We start from the raw sequence: 23323 nt of genomic DNA, 5'->3' as shown, positions 1-23323 counted from the left end.
ACAGACTAAAACACGGTAGGTCGGCGGTCGGAAGAATCTGTAGAGAGGGAGAATATTCAGAGGTTTCGAGAAAAGGATTGGCTTCCTGCAGTTACAAGGGAGGGGAGCCGACTTTTGCTGGGAAGCCAGCGGTGGAGAGAAGAGGTCTTCGGTTTTGAGTGCCTGGTTTTGACGGTCGCTCAGTATCAGCTTTGTTGGTACAGACGGACTGATGTCTTTGCTCTCAGGAGATTTTATAGTTAGAACGATTAGGCACTGTACTGTTGCGAACTTATACGATTCTGGACTTCGCCTCTGGGTTGAGAGTCGTCGTTGATGCAGCGTTCAGTGATTGGGAGCACTTCTGCCTATACTCACGTTGAGATGTTGTCCGGACTCCGTCCTTATGGCTGGGAGATCGCGTTACTCGTCTGTAGAACACAGAGAGGAGAAGACAGTATTAGATTATGATAGTCAGAGGACCGTCTTGTGCCGTCCTAGTGTTTGAATGAGTTTTTTTTATATATATTTGGTGGCTTAAGTTCTTCTGTCACCGCAGACGTGTACGATAACCATCACTCCGACGCACCGGACGCAGTACATATGGTGATATTGCTAATTGCTTCGGCTTATTGGGGCTACAAAGTTAAACTGCTGTGATCACGTAAATTTTATTTCCACTGAGGTTGCACATGACTGTAGATCATCTTTGAAAGTAGCGCCTTCTAGTGTTTGGTACGCAGATGATGTCAGTCGTCTCGCCTTATTTATATTAGATCGCGTAGCAGTACAAAGGGGCACATTTGGGCAATAATCGTATGGGTAAGGAAATTAATTTTTATCTATTTATGTCCATTGGGCTTTGGTATATAAATAGTTGTCATATAAAGGGGTTTTAATCTACTATAAATGTATTAGCAGAAACAGCATTTATCATTTTACAATTACTAGTTCCATTAATCATCCATTTATGTTGTGATTTATATGTTAAAGAGCAAGAAGGAGGAGATATCATCATTAAGAGATCCTAAGATCTGGTTTAGGGGGTTGTCAGACAGGACCAAATCTTCATTGCAGCGTTCATTATTTGCCGTTGGGAACGTTCATTTTTACACCCGCCTGGAGTAGCATCTTGGAGCCTCAAACACTTCCTCTTGGAGAGAAAGTTTGATATATTCAGATATTCGCCAAAAGGCATCCTTCCTCGTCGTCGGTTGTAACAATTTAAATTTTCCCTCCCCTCTACCTGGCCGAGAGGACACAAGATTGATTACATGTGCGGCTTCCTAGAGAGCGAGCCGGCTGTACGCATCTGATCGGTAGCGTGGCAATGCAGTTCAGTGAGGGAACTCCAGAAGATCATTCTACCACCTTACTGGTCTGAGGCGGTCCGGAACCGCGTTACTCAAGGACTTATTCTCATCAGAAACTTAATCAGTCCTGCGTCTCAAGTACTGCTAACCTGTTCGAGCATATGTTGCACCAAAATCAGTTTCTATATGATCCTTACGGCCCGCGGAGCTGATCCGTGTTTGCGTATCGACGCTCCCTATACACCTGCTGCACATTACCCTCGCGGGAATGTGTAAAGACGGCGTAGAGGAGTTTAGAACTTTGCTGCAGGGTCTGCAATATGAAGGAGGATAGCGCGCACAATATAACTTGCAGAGCTCCTACGGAAACGGACAGCGCGATAGTAATCGCACACGCAGTAGGAACAGGTGACGGGATTATACCCGTACGCGTAATCAGACAATTACTATGATAGGCACTAGCTATGCCAGAACTGGGGCAATGACGATAGTGATCCTGGGAATCATTACGGTGATAACGGGAACAACCGGAATCTAGACGGGCAAAACCATTATGGGAACGGTGATCGATTTTGGGGAGAAAGGCGTGGGAACAATGTTGGCTGTAGTCCTCCACCCGGAGTTAGGTCAGCAAATCCGAGACACAATCAGGCAGGCCCTGATGGACGGACTCAACAATGATAGTTAGCAGATGCGGAGGATAAGGCACCGGGACAGACCTTGGCAAGGGCAAACGAACGTGTATTGTTTGTGCGGAAGGATGATGTCAGAGAGGAATTGTTGCAGGAAGTCTCCACCACGAGAATCCCAGCAGTTAGCCCGATTGTAACAGTTTCAATTAGGGAAGTACGGCTTGAGTGTGTACTCGACACCTGTAGTCCCATTTCGATTCTTAGTGAGACAACATTTCAGCAATGTGAGGATTCTGGGGCTTGGCCCATTTTTCGGTTACGAGGGACGAAAGTGAAGGGTGCGGTCTACGGAAAGAGCATAGAAATACTCAGTCAGAAGCGGTTAAATTTTTCATGTCAGGGGACAGAGTTTGAATTTAATTTTTTTTATGGCACCCCTGTGAAACGTCGCAATGATTTTGGGAACAGGTTTTGCGAATGCTCACGACGCAGTAATTGACGTGGGTGAAGGAGAAATGACGGTACATAGTAGACGTAATCCCGTGTGTTTGTTATTTAATGAATATGAATATGAATAACAATTCAGAGGTGAGTTGACTGAGTTTTCATGTTCGTTCGGGGACACGACCCGAACCGGAGGTCCTCGTTAATTGCGTTAGTGAGTTGAGCTCTCCGGATGATGAGCATGAAAGAGATTCTGTTTTTGCTCGTTTCATGGGGAAGAACGTTGCCGATCTGGCAATCAAGGAAGCTGGACGAAAGGAATTGGTTCACATCCTGAGAGTACATGCGCGGCTATTCTCATAGGCTCCTGGCGCAATTAAAAGGTTCATTTATGAGTTCAGAGTACGCAAACAACACAATTCATTTGTTAAACCGTATCCGATTCCTCTCGCCCATAAGTAACAAGTCAGGAGAAAACTGGGCAAGTTGGTGGATGACGGGCTATTCGAGCTTGGTAGAAGCTCTTACAATTCACCATTACTCGTAGTCCTGAAATGTGATGGATCTTTTCGGCTAGTATTTGACCTCAGGCAAAATAAATACCGTCATTATGCCGGAAACGTACAAGCCTGAGAGCCTGGATGAATTACTGCGAAGTTTTCATGGAGTAAAGGTTTTATCATCAGTGGATCTCCGATTTAGCTTCTGGCAGATCAATTTGCATCCTCCCTGTAGGCCATACACGACGTTTTTATCTTATGGAAACTGCTATTAGTTTCGACATCTTCCGTTCGGGCTGAATGTGTCGTCAACCCCATTCATTAGGGAACTTAATATTATTCTGCCGGATGATTTAAGCGGGCGTGTGTCATTATACGTCGATGACATTCTCATTGCTGAGAAATCATGGGAAGACAAAAATTACGTGTTACATAGATTACTAGAGCCTCTTGAAACAGCCGGAGAGAATTTAGAAAAGTCACAGTTCGGACACGAGAACATAAAATTCTTAGGGCATATTGTCTCGGCAACTAAAATAAAACCTGATTCTGAGAAAATTGCGGCGATAGCGGAGTGTCCAATGCCGGCAATTAAAAAAAAAAACAATTGAGAGCGTTTTTAGGCCTGTGAAATTTTTGTAAGCGGTTTGTCAATTTATGTGTTCTTGGTACACCTCGTCTATTAACAGGGAAGACCGCCTTGTGGGTTGGGACCAGAAGGCACAGAACGAAGTTCGTAAATTGAAAGAGCATTGGTAGAGTCATCCATCCTCGTGCATCCCACCCTGACAAAAGAATTCTGTTTAATGACGGACAGTTCCTTGTCTGGATTGGGTGCTTTTCTGTTTCAAACGAATGGACGATCTCTTGGAAGACGATATCGTTTGGGAGCCGGGTGTACTCTCGATGTGAAAAAATTATTCGGTCACTGAGCTCGAGGCGCTCACCATTGTTTGGGCGTTTAAGAAATTTAGGTATTTTTTATGTGGCTGAACGACAAAAGTGTGCACGGACCACCCTGCGTTACAGTTTTTAATGAGCGCGGAACTGGGACATGGGAAACTATTCCGTTGGGCCTCGTATCTTCAGCAATTTCACTTCACCATGGAATATATTACTGGGAAAAGAAATGTAATTGACGACGCCCAGTAACGAATTCCTGTAGGGTTGGTACATGGGGAAGAGCATGACCTTGGTCAGAATCATTTCAACACTTTGTATTTGAAGGATGTTGCATTTGAGAACTTTATATCCCCCTCTCTGTGTAACATCGCACAGGAGCAGGACAAGGATGACACATTAAAAGACGTAAAGGAAAAGTGACTTAATCAGGGAAATGTGGGGATTGATCAGCATTATTTGGTTCGGAAAGGGATCTTGTTCAAACGACAAGCCCCGGCCGATTCCGGGTGGCTACTGGCGGCCTCAGAGGAGCTTGTGAACAAATTGGTTTGGCACGTGCATTTAAGCTACGGGCAGTATGGATCGCGAAAACGATTCCTGAAGCAGCGAGAAACCTGCTACTTTAACAACATGTTACGACACATTCGTCGAGTAATTAGAGTATGCAGGCCCTGCCAGCAAGCGAAGCCACCTACTGAGTCGTATCCCGCACCTTTGCATCGTTTAGTTCCAAGCAAACTCAGAGATCTCGCCGTGGTCGACTTTTTGGTCCAGTAGTATGTTCAAGGACAGGTTTTGCCTATGTCTTTGTGGCAGTCGAATTAAGGTCGAAGTTTGTGGGCCTAACTCCACTACGTAGAGCCACCGGGAAGGCAGTTGCTGCTTTCTCTATTCATCTCTTACGGGAGGTTGGCTCTGTTATAGCAACGTATGCTCACGAAGAGTAAATGCAAGCCAGTATATATGTCTTTACTTCACGCCTTATCCAATCCTTACGAACGCCTGATAAAGGAATTGGGTAAACTTTGTAGATTGTATTGTAGTCGCGACCACAGGTCGTGAGACGCATTTTCAGGACGTGTTGAATGAACTGCCTGGTGGATCAACACTGCTCCTTCCCATTCTGGTTTCAAAAACAAGGAGCCACTAAACAAGGTGGCCAGCAGAGCCGAGATTGAGACGCACCGCCATTGTCGATCTTGGGTTGCAAAATATTAAGCGTGCAGCAGACGCGAGAGTGAAAGCGTATCAAAAGAAAATAAGGAATATTGAATTTCACAAAGCCCAGAAAGTTACTGATCAGGACTCACAAACTGTGTAACAAGCGATCAGCTTAGTATAAGAAGTTTTTCAACTTGTTCAGCGGTCCATATCGCGTAAGACACATTCCGCATCCTAATGCTCTGGAAGTGGAGACGCTTCGACCACGGAAATCAAAGGGTCTTCATCACATCTCGAATGTGAAAACCTTTATTCAGTGATCAGCACAACGACGGACGTAGTTGGCGAGAAAGAATTGGTTCTGTAGTGTAAGATTATTATTATTTTCTTTTTTTGGCTGTTCATCAAGAGTTAATTTTACAGTAATATGTATTAATATGTAACCTCCCCCCTCACTTATCGACCTTAATGACAGTGAAAAATTAAACCGCGTGTACCTAATGGAAATTTGGGAAAAGCAATCGTCACCGAAGTTAATCTATCGGTAAAGAGGGAGGAAAGGGTTACATCTAAATGAAAGGAAAAATGCAAATGAAACTGGTGGAAATTAATTTTGAAAAGGGGTAAAGTTAATAAAGAAAGTAAATGTGCGGCCGTTACGTTAACAATTAACTAGCGGTAATTAGATATTTGAGATTTGGGGGAAATCACGGTCGCCAGTCCTAAGGACAATTACTATAGTAACTGAAAAAGAAAGGTTATTACACATATAATTAACACTAGAAGCGTGGCAACTGAAGGTTGACACGTGTAGTGTGAAAACTGAAAGTTTGTCAGAAGTAATAAATTTCGCTACACTCTGACTTAATTTAGCAAAAGAATTAATAAAACCGGAAAATCGAAAGTTAATTTAGTGACTGAAGTTAATAGTGAGCTTTCTTTCTGAAGCACATCGAAATCCAGTAAAATACGGTTAGTCTTGGACTACCTCAACAATCATTTCAAAAGCAACTTGACTCTACGCAATTTAGAAACAAGAGATTTAACTTTGAACTTGAATTTAATGATTCTGAACTATTAACAATAGTAAAATGTAGTACGTACCAAGCTGAGCTGCAGTCACAGGTAAGCTAAAATATGCTAACAAAACTCGCACTCTAAATTTGTGCTCGTGTAACCTAAATATTGTAGCCAGCTACTGAACTTTGAAATTAAAGCAGTGAAATCTAATTATATTATTTTAATGCTGGCGTTTGAATTTCAACGACACTCGGGTTCATTTCGGAAAAGGAAGGGACCCTGCTTGGCAATGCAATTGGGACAATGAGCAACAAAGGTTCATGCTAAGTTGCTGTAATTTTGCGAGGCAAATGGAACAATTTGAAAAGCTGAGGTCTGCCATACAGTTCTGAAACTTTACGTGCTTTTAGTCTTCCTTGTTGGTTGATTGAAGGTTTGAAGCCGTCGATCGAGGAGGTGGCGACAGTCACTCATTGTCAGCCGTCGCTGTTGCAGAAGCTGGATGTTGGCGCGCCTTCTTCTCGACACGGTCACCAGGCGAAACGGGCTCTTGATGTGCGCCAGCTAATGCTTCCCGTCCGCGACACCATGTCAGAAACTACCATCGCGAGTCGAGCGCAATTACATGCTACCAAACCCCGAAAGCGCGGCAACTCGCGGGAGCGTCACACAACACCTGCTCCACTCGCTACTCCCGCCAGACACTCACTGTCCTGTCCGCGCTCCACGCGGCAGAGTTAACCCTACCAAAGATCCTACACACTTTGAGTCTTCACACGACCTATCGATGTAATCGTTCGATAGCAGTTTTCCCTAGGCAAGACCCAGCGTAAAAATACAAATAATATTTACGAAACAAACCAATTATACATCGAAATAAATGCATAAATATATATATATACAAATAGTAAAACAATTACAATATATAAAGAGACAGAAATGTTAAAAATAATAGTACAATAGATGGAAATAGGAGGATATGCATTTCCGGCGTTACACGTGCCCCACATTGTCTGAGGATGTTCGTGTAACGTAAACAGACTCAGAAAATGTCCCAAAAAAGAAACAGCGGAAATGCATATGCTCAAAACATCAACAAAATTTAGCATTCGTCTAATTAACCATAAATCAATTTTTTTTAGACCATAATAATTGAGTGGAGACACTCCTAATCTTATTCCACTCTGTCATCTTGCACAAAATAAAACAGGTTGACAACATATTAAAATTCATAGAAAACATAGAAAATGGTTTAGCTATTCTAAAATTGTCAAAATTCCCAACAGTATCAAGAAATGGAATACTATTTACAAAAGTAATCAGAGTACATGGTCATAAAAACAGGTAGATCAAAATACGCAAATTAATAATTAATTACATAGAATACACATTTTTACATAACCCTTCCATAATTAATATTCTCGTCATGGGAGTCCATTAAACGCTAAACAAGAAAATAACACACATCAGATCGAAAAAAAACATAAATATTGACAGTAGAATTCTTTCAGCTGTCCAGGAAGAAAAACAATTCCGCCTTCCGTACTCGCAAGTACAAAGAATGCCGACAGCGGCCCAAGAGCCAACAGCGGCACAAAGGCCGACAGCGGTTCCGCCCCACCAGTATTGTTGCGCCCGCCTGTGCGGCACGCTTGATCTCTCTCGCCCTTGTAACGGCATTTCCAGAACGTCCGTTTCACTGAATTCTTTCGGAAAAACTCACTCCCGAGTAATCTCAAGGAGTCCCTTAATACTATCACAGTGGATAACTCAACACTGTCCATCATCACACGCATGTACTAGCCTGAAACTTAAAACAGCGTCTAAGTACATCGGCAATGACTAGTAAAACACATATTCATGAAATCTTACAGCTAGTTACAAAATCATATTTACGTTGCTTAATCTACTGTGACTCAGCTGAAAACTTAAATTAGCAGCTTGGATTTTTCAATTGATAAATAATCACTCTCTCTTAAATCATTTAGTCAAAATTAATTACTTATTAATTACAACTTCTTTAATGTCCTCTTGGTCAGTCAAAATCATGGCAATCTAGCAAACCTTAAATCTTACACTCTATATTTACATATTGTACAAATTACCCATTGTGTGGTATTAATCGATCCTAGGTTGGTACAATTTCAAATCTATTATATTTCGTATACCTAACAGCTTTCCAGAGCTTGGATACTCTAAGCAATAAGCATTTGTGTGAGGTATACCAATGACTTTATATGGTACATTATAAACAAACTTAAATTTAGAGATTTCATTGTCTATCTCGCTCGATTTCTCATGAGCTTTTACAAGTACTAAGTCTCCGATCGCAAACTTAGCAAAACGCGCTTTAGCGTCATGACGACGTATGCGAGCATCGGCTTTAAGCTTCATTACTTCTCGCAAACGATCTTTTTTCACACCAATACTAATGTCAATCCGTGGAGGGAATTTGATTATCTCTTCCACTAAACTTTTACTTCTGTCATCCAACAGGATTTCCTCTGGAGAAAATCCCGTCGATTCATGTCTCAAGGTGTTCATAATTCTCTCAAATACTGCTACATATTTGCCCCATGCCCTATGGTTGTGATGGCAATAGGTACGGCACAGTCGGCCTAGCTCGCGCATATACCTCTCAGCGGGATTCCCAGCCGGACAATAAGCTGAAATATGGATCACCTCGACCCCATTACTTTCCAAGCCTTCATTCCACAACTTAGAAGTAAATTGTACCCCATTGTCTGATAGAATCGCCTTGGGCTTACCAATATGAACAAAATAATCGTTCACAAGCTTGCTATAGACTGCTTTGGCTGTAGCTTTCCTAATCGGGTATAGTTTGATGAACTTGGAAAAAGCTTCTAGCACTACTAAAATGTAAGCAAAGTTTCCTGATGACTTGGGCAAAGGTCCGTACAAGTCCACGCACAGTAACTCAAAGGTGTCGTTAGGCCTTATACTTTGCATAGGACCACGACTCGTACAGTTGGTAACCTTCACCTTCTGACATAAATCGCAAGTTTTCACTCTGTCAGTAACTCGTTTTAACATGTTGTTGAAATGCACTACTTCACTCAGCTTTTCCGTACATTTCTTTGGTCCACAGTGACCATACGCCAAATGGTAGTAGTCTATTATTTCCGTGACGTATTTGCTGGGCCAGCATACCCGCCAAATATTACTATCTTCACCCTTACGTATGTACAAGATATGATCGTATATCTTGTAATACTTCCTTAATTTCTCTCCTTCTGGACTCTTTTCATCATATCGGGTTTTCACCATATTTAAACAACCATCCTCGTTCTGATGACGACGTAGATTCTTACAAATGTTCATTATTAATTTACGTCCCTCAACTTCTTTAAAATAGTACAATTTGACCACTCCATCTGCCTCATCTTTCAATAGACCTTGATTAGACTCGGGCAACCGCGACAGCGCATCCGCTACGCAATTGTCGGTCCCTTTTACGTAACAGATGTCATAGTTAAATTGCTGTAAATACAGCGACCACCTAGTCAGTCTTTCGTGAAGTAGTTTAAATCCTTCAGATAAGTGAGCGCCTTATGGTCCGTATGAATAATCACCTTACGGTCCCATAGGTAACCCTTGAACTTCTTGAATCCCCACACGATAGCGAGACACTCTTTCTCAGAAATCGTGTAGTTTCGCTCACTTTTTGATAAAGTTCGACTCGCGAACGCTATCGTCCGGAGTTCCTTATCCTCTCCTTCACCAACTTCTTGGAACAGTTCTACCCCCACCCCGTAATTCGACGAATCCGTTCCCAGATGGAAGGGTAGCGATAAATCAGGGTGAAATAGTATGTTAGATCTTAACAACTCGTCTTTTAATCTCTCGAAAGCGGTCTGACACCCGTCAGTCCACACAAACGGAACATTTTTGCGCAAGAGGTTATTCAAATTTTCATCATTAAACACTTGTCCTTTTACAAATTTACGGTAAAATCCTGTGAGCCCTAGAAAACTTTTTAACTGTTTCCTAGACTTGGGTGGAGGACAATTCTTTATTGCCTCTAGTTTCTCTGGGTCTTTCGTAATACCAGCAGTGGTAATTACATGCCCTAAAAATTTCAGTTCCTGCTTCACAAATTCGCATTTCTTTAGCTTTAGAGTCATTCCGCCACGGCGCAATGCTCTAAAAACTTCATCTAACAGGTCACAATGGTCATGCCAAGTGGCATTGGCCAACAATAGGTCGTCAACATATACAGTTAATCTTGAACTCAAAGCCGGTCCTAGCACTTTATCTAGGGCCCTGATGAACACGGACACAGATATATTAAGTCCAAACGGCAGTACTCTATACTGATAACACCTGCCCGCAAACAAGAAGGCGGTGTATGGCCTAGATTCTTCTTCGAGTTCTATTTGCCAGTAACTAGCTGTCAGATCGAGGCTAGTCATGAACTTAACGTCATGAAAACGTTGCAAAATCTCCTCCATACTCTCTGGTCTGTCTGTTTCACGTTGAACGACCCTATTCAACGTGCGTGCGTCAATCACAATACGCACACTACCATCCCGTTTTGCTACAATGACCAAACCGTTATTGTATGGACTTGTACTTCTTTCAATCACTCCCCATTCGATCATCTTATCTATCTCCCGTTGCACTGCTTCCTTTTTGGACAGCGGTATAGCATACGGTCTCACGAAGAATGGTTCGTGCGGAATTACATGCAACTTGCATTTATATCCTTCCACAAGACCCGGTTTGTCTGAAAACACACTCTTATTCCTCATTATTACTTCATACAGGCCTCGTCTTTGTTCGTGTGTTACGTTTGACACACCGTCTACAATACTTTCCAATTCACTTTCTACACTATTGTCAATGCCGAGATTCCTCACATTACAGTAGTTCAAATCCATACCTACGTCAATACCATTCGGCCACTTAACAATGTGTATAGGCTGGTATTGCCTATGCACACCGTCTCCTGCCTCGTCAAAACTAACTACTATTGTTTTATCTTGGGACGTACATGTCAAAGTTTTGCTTTCGCAGTTAATCACTGCACGGTATTTTAATAGCCAATCTAACCCGATAATTACTTCCGTAGTTAAGTCTGGCACGACGACAAACTCTTGTTCAAATCGTGCCCCACATATCTCGAAGTTGACAAAAATCTGTTTTGTGACCGGTTTACTGGCCTTCCCAGTAGCACCGATAATTTTCACTCCTGTTACTGGCATAACTACGATGCCAGGTCTGTCTTTCAGTAACTCAAATATTTTCCCAGATACAGCACTCAATTCTGCACCGGTGTCAATCAACACGTTTAGTTGTAGGTCGTGCATATTAACAGACACTACTATCTGTCTACACTTGTCCTCGACTGTTTCTTTATTTTCCCACAGTAAATCCTCGTCTATATCCAGGTCATTCCAGAAAAAACCATCCGGCTTTGATCCTAAATCCGGTTTATCTGGCGGCTTTTTCAGCCTCTGTTCACATACAGTTTTAATTTCAACACGTTTGTCCTGAGGCTTAGTCTGTAGCTTCGCCTCCAATACCGAAACCTTTTCCTGTAACTCGTCAACTAGTGAGTGCTGCTTTGCTATCACTTCACTAATTGTCACCTGCGTTGATTCCACTTTGGTCAGATTGATCTCATCTGCCAATCTACCTGGAAGAATGTGCCCAGTAGCATCTGAAATTACTTCCTCTGGATCTGCGCAACCCACACTCCTACCGTCTGACCGTATAACGTCAGCTCTAACCTCATACACGCTGTAATCTACGTGCTTTTCTACCAATCGTGTCCGGCTATCACTAAAATTTTCGCTATCTTTCTCCTTAATACTTTCGCAATGTTTAAACTGGAGGTTTGCGTCGGATGGGTCGGCTGCTTCTATCACTATAACTTTCGGTAAAGTCTGCCGGTTAGGGCCAGAACTTTCCGTTACTACTTCAACATCTAACTCCTGCGGGACGAAACACGACGAATCTTGCTCGTGCTCCCCATTAACATCAACTATTTCTGGTAAAGTCTGCCGGTTAGGGCCAGAACTTTCCATCACTTCACAAATACTATCTTCCTGTGGGACGAGACGCGGCAAATTCTGCCCGCGCTCTCCATAAATGCTTCTCCCGTACAGGCCCCTATAATCTCTTAGTTCGTCGTATAAGCGACCGAACTGCCTTAACCAGACCTCATCCCTCTCTGCATCCCCTCGCTCGATGACGGACGTTTTATCCGACATCTGATCTTCTTTCAACACTTGCGAATCATTCTTAAACTCAATCTCCAGTTCCGCTGTGGGTATTACAGCTGCCACTTTATAATCGATTTCCGGAACACTACTTAAATTGTTCTCACTGACAGTGAATGTATTTTCTACTGCCGTGTATACAGCTGATCTACTACTTGTGGGCGCACTCCTTTCTCCTAACACTGGCACACTCTCCCGCCGTTGATTATTCCACACGGAATTTTCCCATCGACGACACCTGGGTTTTCTCCTGCTATTGGGCCGCCAAAATTTCTCCACGCCCGGTCGGCCCCTCACCGGCGCGGCTAATGGTTTCCCTGTCTCGTCCCAGCAGATACGCTCCCCGGATACTGCTGAGGCGGCTGGTCACACCCTCTGGCGTTATTACTATTCTGTGAAGCCCGTATCACGTTAGTATGATACTGGTTTCCGTCATTCCTGTTATTATTTGCATTGTACCGATTGTTATTACGGTCCGAACCATTATTGTTATTGCTGCCATGGTTGCGGTATGCATTATTCCCGTGGTTATCGTTGTTGTGGTTGCTGTGGTACCCGTTGTTGTTACCACGGCCTCTGCCACTGTCGCGATTATTGCGCCAATTGTCCTCGTCCTCCACTCTTTCCAGGAAATCATTGATTGTCCTGTAATTGCTTCCTACGTATCGTTTTGTATCATCTGGAAGCTTCTTGTAGAGTTCCCAGACTATTTCGGATTCCGTGCGGCGATCACGCAAATATTCCAACTTGCGGATCCAGCCTTCACAAAACTCCTTCATCGAGCCGCGCGAATTCGCATCGAAAGGCCTCGATACAACAAATTCGCGCCAGACACTTTGCTGTTTTTGCTCTGACCAGTATTCAGCCAGAAACAAAATTTTAAACTCGTCAAAAGTCAGGTTCGTAATGTTGAGGTTTAGGCCCCAACGCTTGGCATCACCAGCCAACACATCAATAACCGCATTAATTTTTCTCTCATTAGTCCATGATCTGGGTAAAACTCTTTCACAATTTTTAATGAAATCCGTCGGGTGTATACCGCCTTTTTTCAAGGGGTCGAACCGCTCCTCTTTCGTCAACAACTCCGAACTATGTGCACAGATTGGCACATAGCTCTGTTTTTCGTCAAGTTTCCTTTCTAATTCCGACACTCTCGTAATTACTTGGCAAGTGGTTGTCGCAAGCGTTTCTACTTCCCTTTTTTTCTCTTCGCAGGTATTAGCCTGCTTCGTCACTTTGGTATCTACTTCGAATACTAAAGCCTTTAAAGTTTCCACCTTCTTTTGATCCTCTTTTTTCACTAATTGAATTTGTTCCGTCACCTTTTTCTCGATGATCGGAGCAACTGATTCTCCTACACTTTTCTCGATTCTGCTAATTTCGGAATCAAAACGAGTATTTATGCTCGCAATTTCCGCCTGAACGCCTATCATTTCCTGTTTAAGGTTACCGATTTCGGTATTAATCACGAAAATATCGTCTTTGATTTTATCAACTTTTGTGTTAACAACTTCAACATTCTTGTTAACAACATTAATAGCTTTGTTCTGATTGTCTAGCATTCGTTCAATTTTTTCAGACTGAGCTACTTGCTTGGCAGCCTGAGCTGCTTGCTCGGCAGCCTGAGCTTCTTGCTTGGCAGCCTGATCTTTAATTTCTGCCGATTGACTCTTGATTTCGTTAATCAAAACATTCAATAAATCAGTTAAATTCCCGGAAACCACCGGTTTTACTTCCGTAGCGGCTTCCTCTTTCATTGTCCCCCCGTATTCGTTATCAAGGGATTCAGGTTTGATTTTCACTTCCGATTCCGAAACATTTTCTAAAGTCTGGAATTCCATTTCTGCTCTTTGTTGCGTTTCGGCGGTCGCATCTTTCATGCTAGCCGCCTGCCCCGGAACAATGGGTACCGCTGTGCGCGTTTCCCACTGTTCGACCGATTGTTCCGTATCTAAGTCTACCAAATTTTGGTAATTGTTGCCTTCACTCATTTTAATAATTTTCAATATAAATGCAAAATCTCAACTCTAATTAGGATTCCTCACACGAATATTCTCGCTGACGTATCGACCATTTCGTAACCAGTACTTTGTTACGAGATTTGCACAATGCAAAATTCGTGTCCAGAACAACCTCAAATTTGAAGATCGTCCTGTCACCAGGTCGCCACGTGTAACCTCCCCCCTCACTTATCGACCTTAATGACAGTGAAAAATTAAACCGCGTGTACCTAATGGAAATTTGGGAAAAGCAATCGTCACCGAAGTTAATCTATCGGTAAAGAGGGAGGAAAGGGTTACATCTAAATGAAAGGAAAAATGCAAATGAAACTGGTGGAAATTAATTTTGAAAAGGGGTAAAGTTAATAAAGAAAGTAAATGTGCGGCCGTTACGTTAACAATTAACTAGCGGTAATTAGATATTTGAGATTTGGGGGAAATCACGGTCGCCAGTCCTAAGGACAATTACTATAGTAACTGAAAAAGAAAGGTTGTTACACATATAATTAACACTAGAAGCGTGGCAACTGAAGGTTGACACGTGTAGTGTGAAAACTGAAAGTTTGTCAGAAGTAATAAATTTCGCTACACTCTGACTTAATTTAGCAAAAGAATTAATAAAACCGGAAAATCGAAAGTTAATTTAGTGACTGAAGTTAATAGTGAGCTTTCTTTCTGAAGCACATCGAAATCCAGTAAAATACGGTTAGTCTTGGACTACCTCAACAATCATTTCAAAAGCAACTTGACTCTACGCAATTTAGAAACAAGAGATTTAACTTTGAACTTGAATTTAATGATTCTGAACTATTAACAATAGTAAAATGTAGTACGTACCAAGCTGAGCTGCAGTCACAGGTAAGCTAAAATATGCTAACAAAACTCGCACCCTAAATTTGTGCTCGTGTAACCTAAATATTGTAGCCAGCTACTGAACTTTGAAATTAAAGCAGTGAAATCTAATTATATTATTTTAATGCTGGCGTTTGAATTTCAACGACACTCGGGTTCATTTCGGAAAAGGAAGGGACCCTGCTTGGCAATGCAATTGGGACAATGAGCAACAAAGGTTCATGCTAAGTTGCTGTAATTTTGCGAGGCAAATGGAACAATTTGAAAAGCTGAGGTCTGCCATACAGTTCTGAAACTTTACGTGCTTTTAGTCTTCCTTGTTGGTTGATTGAAGGTTTGAAGCCGTCGATCGAGGAGGTGGCGACAGTCACTCATTGTCAGCCGTCGCTGTTGCAGAAGCTGGATGTTGGCGCGCCTTCTTCTCGACACGGTCACCAGGCGAAACGGGCTCTTGATGTGCGCCAGCTAATGCTTCCCGTCCGCGACACCATGTCAGAAACTACCATCGCGAGTCGAGCGCAATTACATGCTACCAAACCCCGAAAGCGCGGCAACTCGCGGGAGCGTCACACAACACCTGCTCCACTCGCTACTCCCGCCAGACACTCACTGTCCTGTCCGCGCTCCACGCGGCAGAGTTAACCCTACCAAAGATCCTACACACTTTGAGTCTTCACACGACCTATCGATGTAATCGTTCGATAGCAGTTTTCCCTAGGCAAGACCCAGCGTAAAAATACAAATAATATTTACGAAACAAACCAATTATACATCGAAATAAATGCATAAATATATATATATACAAATAGTAAAACAATTACAATATATAAAGAGACAGAAATGTTAAAAATAATAGTACAATAGATGGAAATAGGAGGATATGCATTTCCGGCGTTACAAATATTCCATGGGTTAACTTAATCGAGATGTTACATATAATCCCATTTTTTATTCCACGTATGTAGAACATAATTTTTTTTTTTTTTTTTTGTCAGAATAGCTAGCGTTTTCTCTTGAGTGGATTCCACAGATCAGCCGACATGTACTTCGAGCAGCTGAAGAGCAGCTTGGTACGAGATGGTAGCGGTGGTAAAACGTATACGTGTAGAGAAACCTAGTGTGTGTTACTGGGTACAAGTGGTCTGTAGTGAACTGACGTAATTTAATGTTTCATTTGTCTATGTGGGTGTAGCTAGCGAAAGATAGCAATATGAGTTTGCAGGTAGTTGCAACGCTAAACCCACTCTATTCCCGGTCCAGCCTTGTACAAGGATTATCCATATCCTCTGTCACTGAAAATGTTTCATTATTTTACGTATGGTTTTTTTTTTTTTTTTTTACTTTTTCGTTCTTCACCACACTTGTATAAATTTTATTACTAACTTTAACTTCATTTTAAATTGATTTTACTTCTGAAATATTTTTATTTAAAGTACCGTACTTATACAGCCGTTTTGGTCAACATAAAATGAAAGTATCCATAACTGTGATTTTTCTTTTTTTTAAAAAAATCAGTTTTAACAGCCCATTTTATAAAGTCACTTTGGGAAAGTTTGTTCATGTAAATGTTTATATGTATTCACACTATTTTCTCTTAAATTTGAGAGCCTACTTCATAAAGTTATTCTGGGGACCTTATTCATGAAAACATTTATGTAATGGTAGGTTACCGTTTCCTTTTATGTGTATTTTTATATCATGAGCTATGTAAAGCTATTGTGAGATATCTAAAGCTATCGTGAGGTACTTCTCTGAGTGTAGACAAACAAATTTCACGAGCCGGTGGCTCGGTCGGAGACTGTTGATGAGCTGTTCCCGGCAGACGTTCCAAGGGCGCTGAAGCCGGCAGAACTTGACAGCAAGCCAAGCACACGCAGAGGGCTGGAGCCACGTCAGCTCCCCCTCCCCTTCTCTGATACCTGTTGGCGAACGCAGATCGGGTGTTTGCTGCTCTTCGCCGAGCCAGTGTACCTGAGCGCCGAGCTGACAGCTGCTAGACACGCCCAACCCCTCTCAGCGCGCTACGCGCCTGTCGGCATTCCTACATGATGTGCCAATAGGGGCATCCTGCCTAGGCAGGAGCACTGGAAGCACGCGTTGAGCAGTGGAGAGGCACGACTCAATCATCAAAACACCCGGCGTGGAAGAAGACGGAGAGATCATTAGAACTGAAGAGGCTGAATCTGTACCATTGTTGACAGCTGGGAAGGATGGCTGGCCAAGGATGTGTGACGATCCATCGGATGTGTTCTGCCGCCGCTGTCACATGGCACGGCGCTTTGATCGATGTTTCCGCTCCTTAGGGTGGCACCCAGAATAGCCATTACGCGTCACTCTTGTGCGGAGACGTCGCGGGTGATCACAGGTACAGCGCAGTAGGACAACGAGGTGACCATAGAGACGTCAGCCCTCCCAACGACGAGCGATGTAGTAATTACGCAGCGGATACGACGGAGACGGCGAGATCGCGCTCTGTAACTAATGGTGTTTTCCTCCCACATAAACACCGAGTACAACACCACAATTGCGTGTGTCAAAGCAGCAATAGCAAAAGTGTTATTTAGAGGGCGACATACAAACGTATAGGTTTCTCCAAACTCAAACGTATAGGTGACTTCCAAATCAAAGGTTTTCGATAGACTATAAAGCCATTTCCTTTGTGTTGCACCATGAACACTTCGGCAAGGTCCAAGATCATTTTTTAATTATTCATATTCTTAATTATTCATTGATGTACAGTTTCGATATCAACATTTTTAAAGACACTTTAAAGAAGTGCTGTAAATAAAACTTTTAATTATAAAGTCTCACACTTGATTTACAAATTAACCTCAGAATTGCTGATTAATTTAATTATAACAGTTGATAAGATTTTTACTAAATTTTGCTTTTTGCCATTTGTCTTCCGTTTAAACTCATTGCCTTATCTTTATTGATGACCACCGTGGCACTAGAACATTTTTTCCTAATAAATCTAAGGAGTCCGCTAAACATGAAATCTTAATTAAAGGGACTCCTATCAAGTTACAAATCTTCTCATAGCTATGAACATTTTTTAAATGTTGTAGTTTCGATTTTACCAATATGTTTTGCTTTATGTTTATGTGACCAAATTTGCTTCAGTATTATCATTATTTTTATTTCATTATGTGCCGGCCGCTATGGACGAGCGGTTCTAGGCGCTTCAGTCTGGATCCGCGCGACCGCTACGGTAGCAGGTTCGAATCCTGCCTCGGGCATGGATGTGTGTGATGTCCTTAGGTTAGTTAGGTTTAAGTAGTTCTATGTTCTAGGGGACTGATGACCTCAGATGTTAAGTCCCATAGTGCTCAGAGCCATATGAACCATTTTGGTTCTAAATGTTTTAGTATTACATTTTGTAATTTATTTTGCATGCTACACACCAAATTTTAAACATTTTTAAAAACAATCTTGTTGTGGCACTGTTGCTTTCAATATTACGTTATTGCTCTCAAATCTGATTAACTGATGTCTTATCTTGACTCTTACATTGAGCATGGAATGGTGTACACTAGTTACTTAAATTTTAATTGCATTAAATTATATGACCAATTGTCAGTGCCACACATTATCCTCAGACACACACACACACACACACACACACACACACACACACACAAACACACACTCACTCACGTATTAGCTTTAGATTATTGAGTGTATTCTCTTCTTCCTAAAATGCAGTTTGTCTTGTGCCATATGTTTTTCAACTATTAGAGACTTTGTTTGTCATTTTTTAAAGACTGTTGGTGAATGTCTAAGCATGGAAAAACCATTCCCTGCACAGTCTTTCTCATTGGACATGGGGATTATGAAAGGTCTCTGTGTACTGCATCAGTATAAAAATACTTAAATTACCTAACTGTTCACATGCAAGCCCCAAAGTAGGCTTACATTGAATATATTTTATGCTCCTAGATTTCCATCCTTCTCATTACCGTCTGTGTGAAAGTGCATGCCAATGTACTTTTCGTATTTCCATTGGTGGTTAGTAGTATGGAAATTGCTGTCTGCTGTGGTCAATCTGGCCAACTTTGGGTGTTCAGTCAAAGCAAAGAGGTTTGGGACTTCTAAGTCGTCTTTATCGACAGTGTATAGGTTGGTACCGGAAGCAACCCCTTTGGTCTGTTGTGGCTACCTGCGGAGATTCGTTGATCTTTGGTGGCTAAGCACTTGACGATGGGCAGTCGGTGAATGTGGTCGATAGCTTGAGACTGAGCTTAGTGTGAGATGTGTAAGTCTTCAGGCTAGCAGAAGTAGTATAGTTCACTTTTTATTACAGCGGTAGATTCATTAAACGATCCATAGTTTACGCACGTTAGGCCATGGTGCAATTTACCAATTTCAATAAGAGTCTTCTGGTACTTTCTTTCTGCTACCAGATATTCTAGTGTGCAAAGGCTTCACATCTAGTGAAGCAGACATTACGTTACAGTAGATTTTCCTAAGTGTGTAGGCGTGCATGGATACATTCCCGTATTCCATTTGGAATTCTTTCGGTTTCACCTGTGATTTGATAAATTTGCCTTTATGCTTTGCACCACAAGGTGCGAACTTGTCTTTTGTGTTGTTCAGCGGTTATCAATCTTGTCCCCTAGAGTGAATTTAGGTTGTGTTGAATGTTCTATGTATTTTACCGAGTGAAATTTTAAATGGATAGAATGCTTGCTTTGTTAGTGTGAAGTAGGTGTTTGGACGAGCCAGTTGAGCCCTCAGCTCTCTATGTCCAGCGAGGGATAAATTTCTTGCAGTTCATTTTATCTTTATTTGCGCGTGGCGCATGTAATTTAATCGGTTTGTGAAAATATTCAGCCACCTGGAAAATGTGCTACCTTTTTTTAATCTACTTTCCACGTGGTCCTCCATCCATCCTCCCCCATCTTGTACAGGTTTCATTGATGTTGCATTTGTCGAAAGATTACTTCGGAAGGCACAAATCTCTTTCCTTGACTATTTGGTGAATGCGTAATGTGCCTTGAGCTTTGTTCTTAAGTATGGATCTTCCCATAATTTTCACATACCTTCCCCTTCATGTGGTCCGTCACCATACAACCATTTGAAACAGTGTTAAACTTATTTCAGGCAACGGCAAGCGTTATTACAATTTGTTTATTGTATAATGTTTAACTTCTGGTTGAAGTAAATTGTGTTTATAATTCATGAGCGTCCACCAACGCTGCCACCACTTCCGAAATCGATCTTAATACATCCAACCTGTCGTTATCAAAGCGCACTATTCTTGCAGGCCCAAATTCTGAATTCTAATTAGATGATAAAGAATTATTGTTTAATTTAACTAATTGATTTCATTCAGTGTGATCACGCTTTTGAGTAAATTAATTTCAGTGTTAATGTGATGAGAGTACTGACATCTTAATGGTTACTGTGCAAGAATATAATAATTCTTTATTTAATTGTAAATAATTTATTCCCAACTTCGTTGGGTGGAAAACCTAAACAATCTAATTTAAAATAAAATATTGGAGTGCTTATTTGTATTAGCATTCGGTAGTCCAGTAAATTTAAAAAGGCCCGCAGTCCGTTCATGTAGATCCCATTTAATATGTACGTCACTTTGGTGAGTCGTATTGTTGTGCTGCTATTCATGACCAGAATTCCACGTCGTTTTTCGCAATTGGAAACGTGGCCCACATACCGCTAACGTAACCCACCATGGTATATGGACTATCGACATGTTGCCTTGGCCTGCTTGATCAATACGCCTCTCGATTCGAGTACATATGGGGCATCGTCGGTAGACAACTGCAGCGTCATCCCCAACCAGCAGTAACTGTTCCTGTATTGACCGACCGAGTGGAACAGGCACTGAACTTCATCAAACAAACTGATGTCCGACACCTGTACAACATAATGCATGCACATTTAAATGCTTGCGTTCAACATTCTGGCGGTTATTCCGGTAATGAAGGTCCCAGTATTTCACACTTTCAGTGGCTTATCTCGTGCTTCCATTAACCTGTGATCTTGCAACGTTTATCACTTACATATGTTACTTAGACAAAGTATTCACGAAATTTCATTACTCTATGTCAATTACTTTTTGGTGTTGTGGTGTTCTTCCGTCGGAGTATATTTTAATGCAAATGCTAGAATGTGTATTCTGAGCATAAAAAGACAAATTATAAGTTGAATTACTGCTCACATACTGAACAAAGCGGCAGGGTATCAATTTATACTTATATATTTATGTGTAGATGTTTTTAGTTACATTTCTTTCTGATTTATTAATGGCAAAAGTAGCGTTTATAGTTTCAAAACTTTTATTGTTGAGCAAAGCATTGAACTTAGCAAAAAAGTAAATTTTTAATTCTGTTTCGTTGGTGGTATTTCGGTTCACGCTAAATAGGTCCGGAGTAGATTACAGTAGAGAGGTTTGTGTGGCGTGAACTAGGCAGTTTTTTAGGTTAGAGGGCCTCTGGGAAACCCAGAAAGGCTTTCAGTCTTATAGGGTGAAGGTGAACACAGGGATAACGTATAAGAGTTGTAAACGGTCACAAGTGTTTTGGGAAAGTACCAGAGTCCCGAGCGCTAATAGTAAGCACTGGTTTTCCAGTAGTTATAGGCACTGAAAGCTAGCTAAATTCAGAGATAAGTTCAGCCGAAATTTCTGAGGTGGACCTAACGGTATTCAGAAAGTATAGGGTAAATGCAGTTGGAAGAAGCGTGTTTATTGTTAGAAGTAGTTTATCTTGCAGCGAAACTGAAGTAGATAGTTCCTGTGAGTTAGTATGTATGGGTAGTGGTCATTCTTGGGATCCGGAATGAAATAGTAACTGGATCCTTTTACCAACCTCCCAACTCAGATGATACAGCTGCTTAAAGGTTCACAGACAACTTGAGTTTAATTTCGCGCACTCGACTCATAGAATTATAGTTGGTTGTGATTTCAGTTTACTCTTGATATGTTGGCTAAAATGGTTGTTTAAAACCGGAGATACGTTTAGTTCATCATCCGAAATTGTGCTAAACGCATTCTCTGAAAATTATTTCGAGTAGTTAGTTCATGAGCCCACTTGAGCAGTAAACGGTTGTGGAAACGGTCTTGACCTCTTAGCACCAAATAATCCTGAGCTAATGACTAGCCTCAAAACGGATAGAGGGATCAGTGAACACAGTGCCATCGTAGCGAGATTGAATACCGTTACTCCCAAACTCACAAAAATAAAAGTAAAGCATATCTATTCAAGGAAATAGATAAAGGTTCACTTGACGCCTTCCTGAGAGACAATCTCTGCTCCGTCCGTATTAACAATGTAGAAAAGGTGTGGCTTGAATTCAGAGAAATAATATTGACAACAATCGAGAGATTTATACCTAATAAATTAACAAACGACGGAGCTGATCCTCCTTGGTACACAAAACAGGTCAGAACACTGTTGCAGAAACAACGAAGAAAGCATGTCAAATTCAAACGAACGCAAAACCTCGAAGATTGGCGATCTTTTACAGAAGCTCGAAATTTAGTGCGGAATTCAATGCGAGATGCTTATAATAGCTTATCCACAATGAAACTTTGTCTCGAAACGTGGCAGGAAATCGAAGGTCACGTTGGTCACGTGACAGTGCTGCTAAAGCAGAATTACTAAACATAGCCTTCCGAAATTCTTTCACCAACGAAGATAAAGTAAACATTCCAGAATTTGAATGAATAACAACTCCCAACGCAAGAAACTTAGAAGTAGATAACAGTGGAGTAGTGGAACAGCATAAATCACTTAATAAAAGAAAGTCTTCCTATCCAGATTGTATACCAGTTAGGTTCCTTTCAGAATATGCTGACGCAGTAGTTCCATAATTATCAATCACATACATCGCTCACTTGACGAAAGAAAGTTGCACACCAATATTAAAGAAAGGCTATAGGAGCAATCCACTAAATTACAGACCCATACCATTTAAGCTGATATTCGGCAAGATTTTAGACGGTATATTGAGTTCGAACCTCATAAATTGTCTCGAAAAGAACTGTCTGTTCACACATAGTCAACATGGATTTAGCAAGGATTTAAAAACCATCGCACTTGTGAAACAACTAGCTCTTTACTCACGCGAAGTGTTGAGTGCTACAGACCAAGGATTCGAAAATGATTTCGTATTTCTAGACACCGTATTTCACAAGCGACTCGTAATCGAATTGCGTGCTTATGGAATATCGTCTCAATTACACTACTGCTTTCTTGATTTTCTGTCAGAGAGGTCGCAGTTCGCAGTAACTGGCGGAAAGTCGTCGAT

This window comes from Schistocerca piceifrons, chromosome 1 (assembly GCF_021461385.2).
Source record: "Schistocerca piceifrons isolate TAMUIC-IGC-003096 chromosome 1, iqSchPice1.1, whole genome shotgun sequence".
Classification (NCBI taxonomy): Eukaryota; Metazoa; Arthropoda; class Insecta; order Orthoptera; family Acrididae; genus Schistocerca; species Schistocerca piceifrons.
This window is presented reverse-complemented; position numbering follows the sequence as displayed.